We start from the raw sequence: 16499 nt of genomic DNA, 5'->3' as shown, positions 1-16499 counted from the left end.
GTCAGTTTTCTTTTTCTGAGGAAATTGAGACAAGAGAAAAATATCTCTGTTGTAAGAGTCTTTACTTATCAGTCCTTTCTCAGTTAATAATTCCATTCTTAGGAAATACCGCCTCAGGCTATTATTTTTTAATATGAATTCGTAGACTATAAAAATTCTAAAATTATATTTAACACAGCAGTCCATAATACCCAATAATCTGGACCCATTTTCACCTAGCATTTCACTGACATGAATAAACACCTTTCATTATTCCAAGAGCGAATCCTAAAGAGGTCACAAAAGGCATGGCTTGGTATATAGGCAGAATGCAGAGATGTGGGCGGTTCTGTGATAACGCCAACCATGGGTGACTTCGGGAGGCATTAAGCAGGTCAGTGGGTCATAGCACAGCATTCTCAGAACATTGCTCATTTTCACACAATGTAGCCGAGACACCAGCTGTAAGAGCCACAGCGTCTGAGCTGTTCTATTCTTTATGGACACCTGTCACAAGCAAATGGGAAGTCTGAGATGTTCAGTACCAAATGTTTGTCTTCTCAGCTGAATTTTACGATGTGAGAGCAGACACCGCTCCATTCCTTTCTGTTTCCCTTAATGTCTGAGGTGACCAGTCAGGAGAAATAGGTCATAAGACTGGGTGTAAAGTGGAAGGTTTCAGAGCCCTGCTCAATAGTTGTTGATCCCAGGTTATACATATACATACATATGTGTGTGCATATGTATACATATATATTACATACACACATGTATAATTTTAGTTATATATGTATATTATATACATATATCATATGTATGTATATAATATTGTATATATAATATGGAATATATTCTAGCCTATAACATATATTAATATTATATATGCATTTATGTAATAATATGTAATAGTATTGTGTAGTATAATACATAAATATGTACATGTATGTTATATGTGCATTTAATATAAAACAACTATATATGTATATCACATACATATTACCTCATCAACACTATAGATGTACTTTTATAGACATAACTGACCCCATATTGTATTTCTACTGCTTTATATTCATAACTTTCAAATCACTCTTGCACTCTGGTTGCAGACTGGCCCCCCACAGCACATAGTCTACCATAGTTCATATCGTGTCATCTCCTCCGGATGTACTTCAGTTTCAGGTTTGGATGAAGCCCAGAGTTGATGTCATTTTGTCCAAATCCTTCCAGCATGGACAGTTCTAAGGATCTTCTTGTTCTCTCTGCTGTTATTTCCCTACTCTGAAGCTTACACCACTTCCTCCAATGTCCGTTGTATGCAGGCCATTTTCTAAAGTCCAGCTACCACATTATCTACCAGGAGACTCCTCATCTCCCTTGTAAATACGCTATTAACCAGCTCTCAGTTCCTTCCTGGCATTTAAAGAATACAGTCCAGACCCCACTGGTACCCATGGTGTTGGTGTTTCCCATGTGTATCTCAGCAGCTCACGACACCTGCAGGTGCCTGTTTCTCATGCATCTCCAGGTGCTGCACCCTGCCTCCCAGCAGGTATTGGACAGGGGGCAAACATTCCAAGAATGCTTACTGTCTTCAATGCTGTATAAATAAATGAGTCAGTCACAATGGGCCTGTATTTACCTACAGAAGGGGTTGGAGGAAGACTCCTTAATTTTAAAATTCTTGAATCTTCACTATAAGGTTTATGGAATCTAAAACCCCTGCAACTGGCTGCAGACTAACTAAGGTTCTTTCAATATTTCCCAGCAATTAGGCTTTATCTTGCTCCAGTGGCATAAGCTGCTTGAAATGTTAATGTTGAAAAGGAGTCTTGTGGTCAGCCAAGAAAAGAATGAGCAATGGTTTCCAATAGCATTAAAGCCACTGTAAAGCATTTGTCAGTGCCTCTGTGCTGGCATGGCAGGGCACCCACAAACCCAGAGAGTCTGGTTTATGTGGTGTGCAGCCCACTCTGAGAGCTTGGGCCGTTTGACAACTAATTAGCAACATCGGCTCATAGCAAGTGTCCGTGCCAAAATCATTTCCAACAGAACTTGATGGAAAGCTTCCACTCTTGGAAGCCGAAGTTTGTAAACAGCCCTATCTCAGAGGGCTTTAGCAGAAAAGTGGAGAGAAGGAAGCTATCGTAGAGAGGAAGCCTGGTACTGAGGGCCTGGTGTGGCGGAACGCAAATGGGCAAGGCAAAAGTCAATGACTAAGTAATACTAACCACACAGTCGCTGGGCCCAAATTCACGTCCAAGACCTGCTGTGTGATCTTCATGTGCCGCAGCTTTCTGAGCCCAGTAAGATAGGCTAAACTGAAAATACACATGCAAAAACACTTCACATATTGTCTAATACTCTCAGGCCAACATTCTTCTTACGAATTTTCCCAAATTGTTCCACCGAGACACTAAAGTAAGAAATAAGAGAAGGAAGGCTGAAGTCAAATACATATGGAAAAAAAGGTTGCACACAGTAAGTTTCTATGTTAATTCCGGTCCCATATTAGTGGTTCTAAAGAACTCCAGATTAGTAAGCAATCCAACAGGCTAATAAATTTGTTGAAAAAATGACATTTTCTTTGCTTTTGGGTTTTTTTTTTTTTAGTGACCATCCCTCATTTTTGAATTTTTTTCATTATTGATATTTAACAGAAAAATAAGATGCGATGGGATATATTTGAAAATTATGATTTTAAAAGCATTGCTTTTACATCTAATTGGACGTGACCTAAAGGCTGTGTGTAATGTATGTTTGATAAATACAAGCATTCATGGCAGGCTTTGCATTTGGTTGAGCCAGATGAGGAAACGTAAAGAGAACAGCTTGGAGATGAAGGGCCATGGGAGGAGTTAGGAGCCGCTGAAGAGTCTACAGACAGCATGCAGGACACTATGAATGCCAGACACTGAGGAGCTGGGCACCACTGGAATTGAAGTAAAGAGCTCCTGGTGTTACTAGAGTCAATAGGAATTAGTTTTTCTCCTTGAGTATCTGATGCTCTCTATACCTTCGTCACATCTTCTTATCCACGGTTCTCAAGTTAACCGTGTGTTGATCACACTCTCACGAGAGACTCTAAGGAGAGTGTGGCATTAACATTCTCGATAAGCCAGCATCATACATAGGCCACTACATGTGTTCCAGAACAGCTCAGACAGCTCCAAGGGCCTGGACTTTTTGAGCAAGGCAAATAGTACTAGCTGGAAGAATATTCTCCACGACTAACTGGTGAGCAGATTTCCTTTCATTATAATAATTTATCACTTACAAGATGGCAGAGCTACACAGACATTGATGAACAATAGATGAAATTGTGCTGAACCGAGTCCCTGCCCTGAGGAGTTTGCCGTGCAGAGGCCGAAGTGGAATTATATTGGACAAGCCTAACACCACCCAGCTGCTTGTCAGACAAGGCAGGGGAGATTGCTTTTGGAAAGTATGTGTGCGTGCATGCGTGTGTGTGTGTGTGTGTGTGTGTGTGTGTGTGTGTGTATTTGAAAGAGAGAGTGAGAGCACAAAACAGATATAGATGCAAAAGACTAGGGATATGGAGTATAATGGCAAAGCTATAATAGAGAAAAAAGAAATAGGAGGCTCATTTACCACTCTGTACAGAACAGCAAACTATGTCCTACCAGTTGAGAGCAATTGAAGGTGCCAGTGTGATGCCACCTGGCATGCATAGAATGAGCGCACAGAGTGTGAAGGATGATTCCTTTTCTCGAGACATAACCTCTCTGAATACCATCGAGTCCATACATTCACCATATGTAAAAGACAGAGACCTACCAGCAAATGCTTTAATGGCGCTTCATGGAAATGCAACACTGCCTAGAACTGAAGGTGAATTTTCAGAAGAAAGTGCAATGATGAGGGAACCGGGTGTGCAGTACCACCATCTCTGTCAGTTCCTTGTCAGACGTCCTCAGTGAGACATAGATTCCCACTGCTTGAATGCTCTTCCTCAGTATTCTCTCTCTCTCTCTCTTTCTCTCTCTTTCTCTCTCTCTCTGTCTCTCTCTCTCTGTCTCTGTCTCTCTCTCTCACACACACACACACAGACACAGACACACACACACACACACACACACACACACACACTCAGAAGGGATTCCTAACCCTCTGCCTTACCCAGCCTTGGCCATCAAGGACACACAGGCCAAGATCCATAAAATCACGCATCATTCCATATTTTCAACCCAGTCAAGAAACAGCACAGTCTTCTTTGGAAAAGCTGCAGAAGATTTGCTCCATCAGTAAAGTGCTTGTCTGCAGTCAGGGAAACTGAGTCCCATCCTCAGAAGCCATATGAAAAAAAAACTTTTTAAAAAATATCTAGGCATTGTGGTGAGTTTTTGCAATCCAGAGCTGGAGAGGGATACAAATGGATCTCTGAGGCTCCCTGGCCACCCAGTCTAACTTATTTGGAGAGTTTCAGGCCAATGGAATACCGTGTGTGTGTGTGTGTGTGTGTGTGTGTGTGTGTGTGTGTGTGTGTGTGTGTGTAAGAAAGTGGATAAAATTTGAGTAATGCTATCTCAGGTTGCCAGTTGAGCTGTACACATGTTGATACACAATACACCTACACTCAAACATACTTGAGCACATGCATATAAAAAATAGCTGATAATGATTTTAATAGCAACTCTACTAAGAGAACGTCTATGCATTTTAAGATATATAATAAGATGTTTGTTGTGTTAGACATTTAAATGGTAAAAAGTTTACCATACTCGTTCAATTACCATTTGCCTCCATACATGGTTCCTATTATTCTTTGTGGGGAGAATACTTCAGAACTATGCTCTTAGCAAAGGTCATGTATATAACGCATTGTTGTCCTTGTATAGCATAGATAACCAGAACTAGCTTCTCTCATAATTAAAAGGCTGCTGCCTTCAATCAATACCTCTACTTCCCTCTACTCCCAGCATCCATCTGTCATCTGTTTTTATTATTAGTTTCACTATTTTGTCAATGTATGAGATCACTAAATAAAAGACTACCACAAAATCAGAAACACCTCCAAAGCCATAGGCTTTCCATGAAATAATTTAGTGCCTGTAATAGAAAACATTTGAAAGCCGAGAGTCAGTCACCAGACAGTTGGTTACATCCCATACAGAAAGATCCCACAAAATATACCTCTAGAATATGAGAATGGAAACTAGTGATTTACTTACAATTTTTAAAAATTTAGGCTATGCGAATAGGCTGCATGCTGTAGAAAACAAGTTTGGGTTGTTTTTTATATTTAAGTTTAGATTTATCATGAATGCATCCTATAAGAAGAAAACAACATTATGAAGTAACCTTCAAAATATGAGACTATTATCGTAAGCTGATCGCTCCCATACATAATTAGAATTGAATTCCTGGTATTAATGGTTAATCTCCACTTGCTTGTTTATTATGAGATCCTTAGTTAGCTAGAATTATTAAGACTTGAAACTGCAATATCCATAAACTGTTGATGAGCCGATGTCTGAAGCATTAGGTAGATAATCCCTCACACAATGTGGAAAGTAGCTGAAGATATTGGAGATGGATGAAGGCCACTTACAAGGCTCATGCCTGAAGTAGGCATCCCAGGCATGCTTCAGACAGGTTGTCTGCCCAGCTCCCAAGCCCACGCTTCAACACCTCTGCTCTCTCTGCTCCCTAGCTCTATCTAGGCCTTTTTCTTAAGATTGTTTAATGAATTCAGAGCCGTACAGTGAGCAACAAGTTCATACCTCAGCTTACTGGCTGGTGAGGATATCCCTCAAGCCTTAGAGATAAGCAAATAAGGATGGAATTTCTTTTTCTTTTTCTTTTTTTTTTTCATCTTTATTAACTTGGGTATTTCTTATTTACATTTCAATTGTTATTCCCTTTCCCGGTTTCAGGGCCAACATCCCCCCTCCCCTTCTCTATGGGTGTTCCCCTCGCCCTCCCCCCAACAATCACGTTCACTGGGGGTTCAGTCTTAGCAGGACCAAGGGCTTCCCCTTCCACTGGTGCTCTTACTAGGATATTCATTCCTACCTATAAGGTTGTAGCCCAGGGTCAGTCCATTTATAGTCTTTGGGTAGTGGCTTAGTCCCTGGAAGCTCTGGTTGGTTGGTACTGTTGTTCATATGGAAGGATGGAATTTCAGAAGCCCTCAGTCCAATAGCAGCCCATGGATGCCGACAGAAGAATGGGAAAACTGGTGGAGACCAAGCCAAGCACCCCAAAACCCACTGTAATTGGATCTGATAGATAAGTGATTCAGTCTCTCACAAGTGATCAATGATAAATGTGACCACTGTCTTTCTTTTAAAAATGGCCCAGAATTCAAAACTTGGAGAAATTTCTATATCTGGACAGAAAGAATATGGAGGAGACAACAAAATATAGCAATGTAGATTATGGGATTATGTAAGCAATTGAAATAAATAAATAAATATTCTTTTGAACTATATTTAAAAGATTTTAAGATAAATAACTTCACATCACTCTGGGCTGTTTTGTAAATCACACTGAGTGTTCAATTTCTTTGTTTTTAAGATTTATTTATTTTATGTACACTGAGCTGTCTTCAGACACACAAGAAGAGGGCATCAGATCTCATTACAGATGGTTGTGAGCCACCATGTGGTTGCTGGGAATTGAACTCAGAACTTCTGGAAGAGCAGTCAGTGCTCTTAACTGCTGAGCCATCTCTCTAGCCTAAGTGTTCAATTTCTTTTAATGTGAGCGTGAGACTGTGGCCATACAGTTCTGCTTAGCATTCTGTGCTCAAGGCTCAGAAGGTCTCAATAGGATCCACATCTTTGATCCTGAACTTTCCAATTCTTTGCTACCTGTCCCTTTTGCTTTCTCAGTGTTTCAATGCTGCTTGTTATAAATTGACTGGAATTTTGTACATGAATGGCTAACTCCTAGATATTTTCTTTCATTTTTGAGAGTTGTAAATATCTAGGTACCATGTACACGTTCTATACCCATCTGACTCTAGACAGAAAGCCTCCATTTCTCTCCAGGGACATAGCTGATCCACAAGTACAGCTGAGTTCTCATTCCTTCAAAATACATCTTAGTCCACACTTCATGGGTTGGGGTCTCAGTCAGACTTCCCAACCCAACTAAACTCTCATGCTTCTACTTATCTCAGTTTTGTTCTTCATGGCCACCACCTGTTTCTATATGTTTCTTAAGTAGTGTGTGAGTCCTGTCTTCATTCTCCATCCCGCCCCTGGAAAAGCTTTTTCTCCTTAGTTCAATTTGTTCTAATTATTAAAACCAAGATACTATGGAAGCTAGCTCATGCCACTGAGGAGAGGTGTTCTGGGCTCGGCGTTGAACCAGAAGTTTCCCGGAACAGATGATGGAGAAGACTATCATGGCAGGCAGAGAAACATAGGCAGGGAATCAAGGAAGAAACTTATATACCTACAGAAATTAGAATATAGATAAGCATGCGAGAGATACAATAGCACTGAGGCTATGCTTTATATGTCAGACCAAGAAAGTGTCTGGAACTTACCAGGATGTACTGTCGGTGCTGACTACACTATTAATCAGCTTTGCCCTCTAAAGCTAGTCTCTTCCAACAAAAGATAACCTTAGCAGCTCCCTGAGAAGGGCCCATTTTGCACCACCTGGGCTAATCAGCATCCTATTGGGACCTTGCCCAGAGTTGGCTCCATGTGCCACCCTTCCCCGGGGAGCTGCAGAAGAGCCCCTGAGAATGTTTTTGAGAATGGGATCAGCCATTCTAGTAATACAGGCCTGGATATGAACGTGTAACGCAAGCCAAATCATGTGAGACAGCTTGGCTGGGAGTCCTGATCTTACAGCACAGAGAAATCTGCAGTATAGCCTCTCTCCAGGAGTATGAATGTTCATAAGGGACAGGCCTGTCATTTCTGAACAGCACTGACCATCCCTTCCACCTACAGAACTGACCACACTATAATCATCAGCCTTCCCAACCTCACATGACCACTGTGTATGCCTCTCTAGGGTCTCTTGGTCTGCCCTCCAGGATTAGCTCACATTCAGTGATTGTCTGCCTGAGCAAAATCTCCTAACATAACTCCCTCCCCATGATTCTGGTTTTTAAAATTCTCCTCCTGATTTTTTCTCCATATGTCCATACTCTTCTCAAATGCTTGAAGACAGCCTTCTGCTACTGGGAGCTTGGAGGAGAGAAGGGAACCCATCTCTGATGTCCCCAACACTGCTCATCTTGCTGATTACTAGAGGTCCCTGGTTAACTGCTGACACCAAAGCTTGACACATCTGAACACTTCCTATTGTCCTGTGCCAAGCAGGGGACTGTCAGAGCAGAGAGCCATTAGTTTTTTCTAGCACTTTGGGCTAAATCCACTGATGCAGTGCCAAGTGACAACTGTGTCACTTCAGTCATGGCAAACCTTTGGAGGTATCCTTTCGTCTGGGAAAGGGGTTCCTTGGTTCCCTTGTTCACTGAACCCACTGAATTGTCATATCTGAAAAGGATGCTCGGAACTCTGCTCATCTGTCTGAGATGGGCATGGAGGATAACGTTAGTGCCAAAGCCATCCAACCACAACAAGAGATTGAATGAGGATCCTTTGACGCTTGAGCTTCTGTGCATCGACACAGTTCTTGAAGTGAATGTGAGGAGAGGAGACAACAGAGGTTCTGTCCACCTCCAACTAATATCTGGAAAGCAAAATGGTGTTTTAAAAGAGAAAAAAACAAGAAGGGAAGACCTCCATTCCCAGTGGAACAGTCAGGTTCGGGATGCATGATTTGCATTCCCTTTTTCCTGCCCTTGTCCTTCTATATCTGAAACCAACTCTAGTGTCTGTCAGCTGGGAAGCAACCCTGGCTTCTTGAGCTCAATAAAACCTCTGAAAATCCGGAATCTGCGTTTCTTTTTTACAAATAGTCCCCAAACCTTACTGAGTGTTAAAAGGGGTTGAGGTTTTCAGTATTAGCAGGTTTACAGGGAAAAAAAAGTGCGTCCTTGTTTTCAAGTTAGAGGTACCTAAAGGACACTCAACCATCTTTGAGTTTTAGAGCCATTTTTATGTAAAACGTAAGATCTCATGTCTGCGGGGACTCAGGCACGAGAAATGATTAGAGGAAAGGAAGATAATGAAGCCCTTTAATATGCCAACTATAACCAGAAAAGAGGTTCCTTCTAAAGGCATCAGCTGAGCCTCTATATGACAGCTTCTGTAGTCTGGAGAACTTCCTCTACTTTGTCACACAGAAAAGTATTTAGCAGTAGTAGAGAATAAACAGGCATGTTAGGTAGGCCAAGAGCTGCCATTTCTGTCTCTCATTCTTTCCCCTCTATCTCTCTCTCTTTCTCAATCCTCCTTAGCACAGACATGCGGATACATCAATACACGCACACATGCACATATTAATGTATACATACATACATGTATGTATACACATGTATTCATACACATATAAATGCAACTTCATATTTCATTTTTAGGTCTTGGGATGGACGCTAATTTTTTTTCAAAATTCTGAATGCTTGATTCCTTTGAATATTACTTTCTGAGCCCTTTCAAATGCCTCAGTACAATAGTCACTGAAGGTCTGTGTCATCAAGGGATGACCAAACCCACAGAGAACCCATCACACACTAACGGTTAGAATTACCATTTTCACACACACACACACACACACACACACACACACACACACACACACATACACACACACAAGCCAATGACTGCCACAGCTCCAAGTTAAGTTGAAAGCATCAAAAGGCATAAAGAGGATATAAGAGAAAAGAAAATGAAGAGAAAGGAAATGGGAAGAGAAAGGAGGATCTTGGGCCAAGAGCTGTTTGTTTCATCTCCATCTTCATGCATGAACATTCATCACCTCCCTAGACCCAGGAACGGGAGCTCACTTTTTAGTTTGGGGAGATTCAAGACAGGGTTTCCCTGTTTGGCCCTGGCTATCCTCGAACTCACTCTGTAGACCAGGCTAGCCTTGAATTCAGAGATTTGACTGCTTCTGCTTCCAGGTGCTGGGATTAAAGACGTACACTCCAACTACCCTGCAGAGGATCACTATTTTTTTTTATTGGATATTTTATTTATTTACATTTCTAATGTTATCCCTTTTCCCAGTTTCCCCAAGGATCACTCTGCTAACAGAGCGTGTTCTATACTCACAGAATTAATTATGCCTTTGGTAGAATCTACCATGGAGAAAACTTTATTTTTCTCTGCATCCTAGATCACAGCCCCTAGGTAGGCCTCCCTAGTGCCCGTAGCCATAGCAAAATTGCACGGTTTTAAATAACTGAAAAAATAATGCATCGCTTATTCACTCTCCCTATTCTTTTAAATTTCTTGAGTCTCTCATGTAATCTTTCAGCCACTGAGTCTCTCTCCTGGGTTGATCTCTTAAAGTATCAGTCTATCTCTTAGACTGTGTTGATTGTAACTAAATACAATCTTTTTTGTCTTCTCAACATCAAGTCTAGCAAGGTGGCTATATCAGCATAATCTACATGTTTCTTAGAAGTGGAAATTCTTATGCACTGTGTCTTCTCAAACTTGAATCTGAGTCTAGGGATGGGCAGGGCAGGAATCTGCTTGCTTCTCAGCTCTTGGGGACTTTTGGGCCTTCAGTTTTGAGACATAGCAGTGTAATCAAGGCAAAGGCTTCAAATACTCCAGAAGGTGTCTTGCTCCCACAAATTCAGTCTTAGTTTGCATAACCCTTCAACACATTTCTTTCTTCACCGCTTTTCTAGAACATCTGCTGAACACACGAGGCCTTTTCCCATGCACTGTGTTAAATCCACTCTCACAGATTCATTATTGTCACCACGGATCTCCAACCCATTGCATGCATACATATATCATAAAAACCAAGCAACAATTTAAGTGTCTAAACAGATTTTCTTAGAACCCCTTTTGTCAGAAGTCGAACCTGTCCGATGGTCATTGTCCCTGTTGAGAACATGACTTTCAAATATATTTTCACTTTTAAAAATGTTTGGACAAGAGTCACCCCAAAAAAGTCATATATTTGTGATAAAATTCAGTCCTCTAATCTTTCAGACGTATAAAGCATCACCAATTCCTTTTTCCTAGAGGATTCTAAGAGTCTCCGGCCATGCAAGGAACCCCACTAATGTATTAGCATCTTCATGCCACTAACAGTTGGGTGTTTACGTTCTCTTTTGGGGGGAGATTAAAGAAAAAAGAACATTGCTCAAGGCAACCTAATTTTACATCTATACTATCTATAAACAAGAAATGAGAAGAGACCCTTTAGTAGCAGAAATGAGTATACAATAGTTATATTAATTTTAACAGAAAATAAACAATAATCTTTGAGTGAACTAAAACAGAAAATTTTCAATTGCCAATTGTAATTGAATATACTTTTGCAGACAGTTTTTTTAAATGAATTCTTCCATAAAGAAGATGCGCTGGTTAATTTAAGTTATAATTAAAAACGACCTTAGCTTATATATCGATTTCACTATATTGTATTTTATTTCTGTCTATTGTTTCACATCTTAACAAGTTAATAAAGGAGAGTTTTATGTATTCCTTTGTACTACTTTCAAACTCAAGATAATATTTGAATGGAAATCACATTCGTGCAACATAGTTTTTTTCCTTCTACTATAGTAATGGAAGCATTGTTCATCTTACAGGGAATTCTCAAGAAGCCTGGAATCCATTACTTTGTTATGAAAGATCTGATTTCTTCCTGGGTTTTTTTTTTCAGGTAAAATCAATTCTAGTCATATTCAAAATAAAAGCCAGGAGCACACTCTAGCTGCTCTATGAGGGAAGGAAGGAAAGAAAATGACACTTCAGGACAAAAGCTACATGTGTAATACACACATGCAACCATAACCAGGGCTCTGTGTGACAAGGCCAACTCACATGGACTGTCTCACAAAAGGGCTTCATTGATTGCTTCGAGTAAAATCCACAACATTTGAAAATATGAGCTGAGGGCTTGGGAAATATCTCAGTAAAATACTTTTCATGAAAGCATCAGGACCTGAATTAAATCCCACAAACTTGTGATTATTTAAAAAAAATAAGTATGTAACATAACAAAGAGGAGGATGGTGGTACACACTAATAATCCCAAAGCTGACAAGGAAGAGAAGGGCAAGTCAGGGGACCAACTGGCCAGCCAGCCCCACCTACTTAACAAGTTCTAGGACAGGAAAAGTCTCTGATTGTAATATGTATATATACATTACACACACACACACACACACACACACACACACACACACACTCACGTATGCATGCACCTCATGCACATATATGTATACTAACATACACATAAGATATACACACTCACATATCCATGCAGTCATGCACATATATGTAGGAACATATACAAAAGCACATGCAAAGAAAAGAAAAGGAAAGGAAGGAGAGAAAAGGAAAAGAAGGAAAAGAAAAGAAAGGAAGAAAAGAAAAGAAAAGACAAGAAGAGGAAAGAAAAGAAAAGAAAAGAAAAGAAAACAAAAGAAAAGAAAAGAAAAGAAAAGAAAAGAGAAGAAAAAAGGTGTACTGAGCCATTGCTAACAATCCTCTCAACTTCTCTAAGTTTCTTAAGTCCAAGACTTGGCTAATCTCCAGCCAAGTTACCAGTGTCCATTTAACCAGTGTTCATATGTGTCTTGTTTCTCTTGTAGTTGAGTTCTAGGTCTCCAAACCCAGGACCTCACATTTTCAGAACAAGTCCTCCAGACTCAGTTCCTCAAGTTTTCATAGTAATTATTTTACCCACTGAGCAACCACCCCAGCTGATGTGAACAGGTTTTTGTATGGATGTATAGCTTCCGTTCCTGAGGTCATTACAAGAAGCATGTCTGATACCATAAAACAAAGGCACATTTAGTTTTCTTAGAAGTCTCTAAGCTATCTTCCAAAGTCTCTTATTTCCATGAGCTACAGCTGAAAGTTTCAAGAAGCCAGGAATCCATTATTTGTCTAGAAAAGGTTTAGTATTCCCCATTTCCCACTGATATTTGATGATGTTCCTATTATAGGTTTTTGTTTACTCTGGTAGATGGAAGAAATATATGTTTTAAGAACTTCATAGATGAACACTGAAACTTCACCACTCCTGTTTCTGCCTGTGATGTCACTCTCTTCCAAATTCATGACCTCTTTTTTTAATTGTTGTCACACACACACACACACACACACACACACACACACACACATATGCACAGCTTAATGATTCCATCTAACACTACTTGTGTGTACATGTGTATATGTGTCCAGAGGTGAATACTTGAGATTGAACAACCTATGTGGAAGCTCATTCCTGTAGGAAACTGGGGATTTCTCAGTCAAGGGCCATTGGCCACCTATTGCTCTTTATCTAGGAATGGAGTCTTGTAGGATTTCCTCCATCCACATTGCCATGTCAACCTGTGTTGTCAGTAGCAGGTAGGTTTCTTTAGGCAGTTATATTGTTGCAAACAGTGTAGTTTCCATATCACATCTAGAAGACATTATCCAGCAGCAGGGGTGATAGTCCTCTGATCCTTACAACCTCTTGGCCCTCCTCTTCTGAAATATTCCATGAGCATTAAATGTTGCCATTGCACTGAAGACGTAGCATTTTGCATTGGGCACCACAGTCACTTTGTCCCTGTTCATATATCTTCTTAATCAGTTTATAGCTCTTGTTAACTGTCTCCATATATTGCAAAAAGAGGCTTTTTTGATGAAGGGTGAAAGCTACACTTATTTGTGTGTCTAAGGATAAGTATTTAGAATGCAGTCAGAAAAATCTGTTACTTAGGTTTTAAATTTGTGTTTTCCTAAAAAACTTTCTACATGTTTATTTTTTCATTTGTGTGTCTGTGGTGAGGTATTTGTTAAAGTATTCAGCCTATTAACTAGTTGTTTTGTTATTGTCAAATGTGTGTTCTTCCCATATTTTGGATAACAAGTCTTTATCTAATATATCTTTTGCAAGCATTTTCTCCCAGGCTATGCAAGAATTTATCGTTTTCTTTATGTCTCATTTACTTTCCCAGAGAAGAAGGTTTTAATTGTAAGGGGGGGGGGTCCACCTTATCAGTAGTATTTCATACTTCTAATGCTGTATTTAAAAAATTATCACTACACCCAACACCAACTATATTTTCTCTTATGTTGTCTTGTAGAATTTCACATTTTCACATCTTTAGGTTTAGGGTTCATTTGGAGTTGCTTTTGTGAATTTACAACATCTCTGTCTAGGGTCATTGTATCTGTGCCCACGCCTTTATCTGACCATATTTGTCAAAGGTCAATTGACCATATCAATGCATGACTATTTCTAGACTCTCTGATTTGTTCCCTGTACCTAGCATGACACTTACTATGTTAATACTGTACTACCTTGGTTACTTGTAGCTTTAGAGTCAGTATTCAAGTTGCATACCCATCTTCTGACTTGTTTCCTCCAAAGCCATGTTGGCCAGTCAGGGTTTTATGACTTTCCATATGAGCTATAGACTTCAAGAAGTTCCTGGGACTTTGACTGTGATTATGTAGAACCTAGAGATGAAGTCAAGAAGAAATAACATCTTAGCAATATTATGTCTTCCTGCCCACAGATGCAGAACATCTATCTTTCATCCATGTAGTTCTTTCGCATTTTATCAGTTTTCTAGTTTTCCTTGTATCATTCTGTTAGATTTATACACAAGTATTTCACTTTGAAGGGTGCCCTGTGTTCCGTTTGGGCTTCATTTTTCATCATAAAAAGTCCTTTTCTTTCGTTGGGTCTATGCGATTTTTATCTCCAAAATATCACTATATATATAGTGCAGAGGGCTGTTGCAAAGACTAAATCGTAAATCAAATTTGAAAGCATTTTATAAAATGCAAAGCTCTATGGATGCTCACAATCTTACTTATATTAAAGGTCCTGTCAGTGCGTAGAATTCTTTGACCATTTGTAAGGTGCTGATACCCGTGTTTCTATCTTATTGTGTGGGATTTTTCACAAATCTCCTGAGAGGCAAAATTTTGGAGGTATTTAACGTCAAAATGTGGCCTCTGTGGGAAAAAAAAAGCTTCATCAAATGTTATCTATGACGTGAAGTGACAGTTTGTTATAATCCTGGGTAAGTGTTCATTCCTTTGTCAGAACACAACTAGACAATCACTTTATGATGATAGATGGAATCCCACAGCAACCAGGAAAAATGATGCTGCTCCTAGAAACTTCAGAGTGGAGGACTTTGTAGCATGCTTAGTGACAGAATACTCACCATGCATAAACAAGGCCCTGGATTCAATCTGAGAAAAGAGAAGGGGAGGAAAGTGGGAGAGAGGGGAAGGGAGGAATAGAACATAACAAGAAGAATGTCTGAAAATTCATAAGGAATTGTAATATTAACTATAAAAATACTTATAATACACATACTCTTTTGTATAAATACACTTTTAGTGAACTTGCATCATTCAGTTTGACAAGGCTCCTTCCAAGAGCCAAAGACCATCTAACAAAAAGTTCCTAATACCAGGCATTAGAAAATCTCTTTTGGGGTTGGGGATTTAGCTCAGTGGTAGAGCGCTTGCCCTGGGTTCAGACCTCAGCTCCAGAAAAAAAGAAAAAAAAAGAAAAGAAAAGAAAAATAAAAAAGAAAGAAAACCTCCTTTGAGTTGTTGATCAGGGCTGCCTGGGAGACTCTCAGAACAGTAACCTATTTTTCTTGCCCTTGGTACACCTCCACCCTGAGATCAAGGTTAAGTACCTATTGTTTAAGAAAGAGAAAGCAGAGGACCCTCAGCTGGAACTGAAGGGCTCCTCCAGGAGAACTATTGTTCGTAGTACTAGAAAGCACCACGCAAGCTTCCAAAGGATGCAGGCAGCAAACAGTGTTACCCAGCCATAAAGTCTATGAACCACAACAATGAACAGCATGGCATAATTTCCCTAAGGGTTCAGTAGAAGCACACATACCTTGGTGGTAACCAATAGCTCTCTAGTTGGACTTAAAGCACACCCAATAAGAGTGAAACTATGCCTGATATTGGAAACCTAGCTAATTACTCAGTTTTAATGAATTCATGTATACTACTACTTTCTTAAGCCAGCATAATCTCTAACAACAATCTATAAACATTTGTCCTTATACCCACAGATAAGCATAGCTTTCACCCCAAAAAGGAAGCTTCTCTTTATAACAGAGACTACTACCAACTAAAGACAGAGTTGTAGAGGCCAGTCCCAATGGATTTGTCTAGAGACCACTCCCACACCTAAAGTTCAGGGAACATTGTGACTCTGTGGAAGAGGAGATTGAAAAATTATGAGGGGAAGAAGATAAGGGAGTTTGCTATGAGACTGTGTGTCTCCAAGTAATGTCAGATTCTGGACCCATGAAGACTCACTGAGATGGCTGCTTAAATGTGCTGAACAAGTACAATGCCAATATACATGACAAAGTAGACATAAAAGGCATACAAATGATTATCTAATATTAAATGGTCATCCCCCAAAACATACACACAGGTAATATTAGGCAGATT

The 16499-nt window shown here is 39.9% G+C and overlaps 1 protein-coding gene across 1 annotated transcript in view; it reads left to right on the top strand.

The window, feature by feature from the left end:
- Adarb2 (adenosine deaminase RNA specific B2) overlaps positions 1-16499 on the top strand; it is a 538180-nt gene that overhangs the window by 133598 nt on the left and 388083 nt on the right.

Source organism: Rattus norvegicus, chromosome 17 (assembly GCF_021556685.1).
Source record: "Rattus norvegicus strain SHRSP/BbbUtx chromosome 17, alternate assembly SHRSP_T2T, whole genome shotgun sequence".
Lineage (NCBI taxonomy): Eukaryota > Metazoa > Chordata > Mammalia > Rodentia > Muridae > Rattus > Rattus norvegicus.
This window is presented reverse-complemented; position numbering and strand designations above follow the sequence as displayed.